The sequence below is a fragment of the Vombatus ursinus genome, unplaced genomic scaffold, assembly GCF_900497805.2.
Source record: "Vombatus ursinus unplaced genomic scaffold, bare-nosed wombat genome assembly UNPS02014807.1, whole genome shotgun sequence".
Lineage (NCBI taxonomy): Eukaryota > Metazoa > Chordata > Mammalia > Diprotodontia > Vombatidae > Vombatus > Vombatus ursinus.
The window spans coordinates 35,504,538-35,510,202 of record NW_020954585.1 but is presented as its reverse complement, the minus strand read 5'-3'; positions in this window follow the sequence as shown (position 1 = coordinate 35,510,202).

Sequence of the window (5,665 nt, the reverse complement as noted above, 5' to 3'; positions counted from 1 at the left end):
GGGAGAAGGGAGAAAATTTGGAACTCAAAGTTTTAAAAACACATGTTCAAAAAAATATTTTCACATGCAACTGGGAAATAAGAAATACAGGAAATTGGGTACACAAATCCATCCTGCCCTACAGGAAAATTGAAGGGGAAGGGGATAAGAACAGAGAGGGGGGGAGAGATAGAAGGGAAGGCAGACTAGGGGAAGGGGTATTCAGAATGCATGCCATCTTGGGATGGGGGAGGGGCGAGATGGGGTGAAAATTTGGAACTCAAAATCTTGTGGAAGTGAACGTTGAAAACAAAAAAATAAATAAAAATTACCATTAAAAATGTATTTTCCTTTCTAGTTTTCTCTTAACTTCTGTGTTTACATTTTACAATTTCTACTCAGCTCTTCTGTGTGCCTTAGAGATGCTTAGAAGTCCTCTGTTGCATTAAAGATCCACTCCCCCCCACCCCAGGATTACATTCAGTCTTGTGGGATAAATTATTCTTGTGTCTTTTGTTTGTGCTCCCTGAACTCCATACTCTTTTTATTACATTGTGTTCTATAAAGGATGTTTACTATTTCTGCCTTTTTATATTTGTTTATAATATCTCTGTGCCCAAAACTGTAATCTAATGATGTGTCCACCAATTTGGGAATGGGTAAGAAAATTGTGGCATATAAATTTAATGAAAAATTGTTGTGCCATGTGAAATGGACAGTTTCTAAGGAAACGGGGAAAATTGGTGCACTAATGCATTGTGAAGTGATCATAATTAGAAGGACAATTATAAAATGACAACAAAATTATAGAGAAAAATCAACTTTGAAAGATTTTAGAACTCTGATCAATGTAGTGAAAAATCATGAGTACAAAAGACAGAACATAAAACAGGCCATCTGACTTCTGCCAGTGATGTGATAGGCTTAAAAAACAGAATTGAGAAAGACATTTTTGGATATAGCCAGTGTAGAAATTTGTTTTGCTGGATTATGATTACATCTTATGAGGGTTTTATTTTTATTTTTTATCATTTAATTGAGGGTGGTGGCAGGAGACAAACATAATAAATGCTTGTGAAAACAAACAAAATAGAAAAAAAAAAGAAAGTAAAGGAAATGCCAGTGATGATGTTGGTATTCTCAACAATTTTTCAAGTCTACAGATTTATTGACTAGCTTTTACTGTTATAATTAAAACTCAAAAAAAAAATCCAAGAATTAAAAAAAGAAATGCAGCTTAGAGTTAAAATGAGTGGCTGGAACCAAATGATTATCAACAAAAGAACAGGGGTAGAAATCATGATGTCAGATAAGGCAAGAATAAAAATAGATATGGTTAAGAGAGATAAACATGGGAACTATATTTTGCTTAAAAATATACAACTAAACAATGCCAATATTTAGCATAACAGTGGGGTCACAGGTTGTTACATTAATTTAAATGATTCTGAAAGACATAACATCTATGTGATTAAAGAAAAGGTTTGAGTAACAGAGAGGAATAAACAACATACCTATAATGGTTAGGGACCTCAATGTACCCCTTTCTAACTGAAACATAACCAAAACAAAGAGGAAAAAGTCAAGCAACAGAATGTAAATTTACTTATTCATTTATCTATTTATCACTTATTTGTTCATTTTTTGTCTATCTATCTATCTATCCATCTATCATCTATCTATTTATGGCCTAGGTCTTCCTATATTGCCCAAGCTGTAAATACTGCTCCTACTCTGAATAAAACGGGGGCTTTGAACTATCCCATTTCAGAGCCAGGGCAAGTTTGTCCCTCCTTAGACAACATGGTGGCTCCTCCCTCCTAGAAGCTCACCATATTAATGCCGAACTTAGTGTTAGTACCTCCATTAATTTAGCCCCCTATAATTCAGACTTCTAAGCTCAAGAGATCCACCATCCTCAGCCTCCACAGTAGCTGGACTTAGAGGCATGTACCACTATACTCATCCAGAACAGAATTTTAGAAAATTTATATATAATAATTTTCTGGCAATTACTGAAAGAAAATAGAAAAAACTACACATATTTCTTAGCTATGCATGACACACATACAAAAATTGACAAGGTGGCTTTAGGATGGGAGTGGAGACAAGATGGCAGAATGATAGGAAGCCTTGTGGTGAGCTACCCTCCACAAACTCCTCTAAAGAAATCTATAAAGTACAATGAATTCTTATGGGGAAATCCAGAAAAAAGTCATAGTGAGTCATTTGTTCAACCCACGTACCCAAACAAGGAGGTCTGTGTACACTGGGAATGGCTTTTGGGCAGGAGCATGCCTTATGAAGAGCACTCTAGTGCTCAGGAAAAGGCTGTGCACCAGTGTAAGAAAAGTTCCCAGAAATGTGCAAGGCACCCCAATACCTAAACTGAGGTATATACTAGAAGAAAGTTGTGGACTACCTGTGTTGTCACCCACTACCCAGTTCCAGTTAAAGACTAAATTCCAGTTCCAAGGAAGACTAAGAAGGGGAACTGCAGAAGGGAGTGGTGCCCTGGGTAGAGACTTACTGGACTCTGTTCAGAGAAAGAAGAAAGTCCAAAATATAGCAGTAGCAGTGGTGGTGTGGATCAGATCCTACAGGAAGGTCCACATCCAGAATCTAGCCCAGTCTGCAGAGGAATAACCACGACAGGAATCTCAGACCAAGTAGGAATCAACAATTCTGCCATTCTGAACCAACAGAGCTTACAGCTGGCTGAGAGAGGTGGAGTCCAGCAGCAAGCTACTCTTGCACAGAGTGAAACTCAGGACAGGAACTTGCAGAGCTCAGATTAGCAGAGCAACAAACAAAACTTGTTCTGAATCAGATCATCTTGAGGGCACTGAAATCTGTCTATCCTTGAGATCCTGGAATGACACCACTCTCAAAAAGCTAAGAAAGCACCAACAGGACTAGCACAGGCCTTCCCTCCAGAAGTATTCCATGCCCAGCCAAGGATGAAGATAGGAAGTAGACTGGAGGAATGGGCAAACAAAAAAGAACCCCTCAACAATGAACTATTATGGCAGCAGGGATGCTCAAGACACAAACACAAAAGAAGAGAAGGACCCTAAAAGATCTACAAACAATGCCTCAATGAAATACATGATTTGGACACAAACTCAACTGGAATTCCTGAAAAAGGTGAATCAAGAGGTTCTTCTTAAAGAGTTAAACTATTTTTATAAATGGAGTTAGAGTGCTTGAGAAAAAATAGAAAAAGAAATGAGAGTCATGGAAGAAAGAATTGGAAAGGGAATTAGCAAATTGGCATAAGAGGTACAAAACCTTGCTCAAGTAACAATTTCTTTGAAAATTAGAATGGGCCAAATAGAAGCCAATGACTTCTTGAGTCAACAAGAAATATTGAAACACAGTCAAAAGGCTGAAAAAAAAAAGAAGAAAAGATAAGATATTTCATACAAAACCAACTAACAGATCAAGGAAAAGAAAAATTTGTTTTTCTTTAATAATCATTGGACTGTCTGAATACCATGAGCTTAGATGTCATATTTCAAGAAATTTTAAAAGAAAATTGCCCAGATTGCTTAGAACCAGAGGGCAATGTGGACATAGAAAGAATCCACTGGTCATCTCCTGAAAGGAACCCCAAAATGAAAATTACCAAGAATATTGTAGCCAAAGTCCAGAGCTTCCAGGTCAAAGAAAAATACTGAAAGCAGTCAGAAAGAAAGAATTCAAGTGCCAAGGAACTATAGTCAGGATCAGACATAATTCAGTAGGTACCACTATAAAGAAAGAGAGAAGTTGGAATATGATATTGCAGAAGGAAAAAGATATGGGCTTCAGCTAAGAATAACTTACACAGCAAAACTGAGTATGATGCAGGGGACTATATGGAACAGGTAGGGAAATGGACATTTAATGAAATAGGGGACTACTAAGCATTCCTGATGAAATTATTAGAGCTGTGGAGAAACACACACAGTTGGATATAGAAATACATTTTACCTAACGGGGAAAGAGGAGAAGGGGAAAGGTAAGAATTAGATGGAGGGTACAGTAACAGGGGGACAAGTCCTAAGCAAAACAAACTCTAGGGTTATACAAATATATTTGTAGCTCTTTTAGAGGTGGTAAAGAATGGAAATTTGAAGGGGTTCCTATACATTGGGGAATGTATAAGCAAGTTATGGTATATAAATGTGATGGAATGCTATTGTGTTGAATTATTAACAGTGTTGTGACCAATAGGATTCTAGAGGACCAATAATAAAACATGCTACTTACATTCTGAAAGGTGAAAGACTCGGAACGCAGAATAAGACTTTTTTTTGTGGTGGTGGTAATGGGGAGATGGCCAATGTGGAAACTTGTTTTGATTGACTATACATGTTTATAATAGGTTTTGTTTTTCTTGTGTTCTCAGAGGAGGTGGGTGAGTGGGAGGGTTAGGAGGTGGATATTAGCTGATTAAAGCAAATAAAGTATTTTTTAAAAAATGACTGTGCTGTGGTATAAAAAGTCATGAAAAAATGCTGAAGAGCATAAATGTTAAATATGCCACTTACTGGTTACAACAAAACAAAAATTCTAATAAAATGGCCATTGAAGAAAGGATTCAATGTTAAATGTAGATTAAATAATCCTAAAAAATTGGATACTCAAAGAACATGCAATAGAAAATTAAAATAATGAGATAATGTTCACTACTTTTGATACTATAAGCATCAAGGTAATCAGGTTATATTACTTGGTATTAGTTGGTTAGATGTAGTGTGCCAACAGAGCAAGAGAAATGAAAATTAAAAAAAGTAATAGAAAACAGTAAATAGTATACATATCACTTTCACCCTGCAAACATATGATTATTCCTAAAGGTTCTTTTATTTTTTTTTTATGTAAACTCCTTTTAACTGCCTAATAATGATAAATTTTTTAGGAGTTACATGTATCATATTCCCACATAGAAATGCAAACAGTTTAACCTTATTGAATCTCTTCTGATTTCTTTTTCCTGTTTACTTTCTTATACCTTGTGTTATGCCTTCTTGAGTCTCATATTTGGAATTCAAATTTTCTATTCAGTTCTGTTTTTTTTTGGTCAGGAATGCTTGAAAGTCCTCTATTTCCCTAATTATCCATCCCCCCCCCCCCACTGAAAGATTGTGCTTTCTCAGTTTGCTGAGTAGGTGAATCTTGGTTTTAATCCTCATTCCTTTGCCTTCTGGAATATCATATTCCAAGCCCTTTTATCCTTTAACATAGAGCTATCTAATCTTGTATTCTCCTGAAAGTAGCTCCATGATATTTGAATTGGTTCCTTATGATAATTTTTCCTTGACTTAGGAGCTCTGGAATTTGATAATATTCCTGGGAGTTTTCATTTTGGGATCTTTTTTGGATTAGTGGAGTCTTTCAGTTTCTATTTTATCCTCTGGTTTTAGAATGTCAGGGCAGTTTTTGATAATTTCTTGAAATATGATGTCTAGGCTCTTTTTTTTAGCATGGCTTTCAGGTAGTTCAGTAATTCTTAAATTATCTCTCCTTGATCTATTTTCCAGGTCAATTGTTTTCTCAATGAGAAATTTCATGTATTCTTCTATTTTTTCATTCTTTTGATTTTGTTTTATTTTTTCGTGGTATCTTGTGGAGTCATTGGCTTCCACTTACCCAATTCTAATTTTTAGAGAATTACTTTATTAAATGAGCTTTTGTGCCT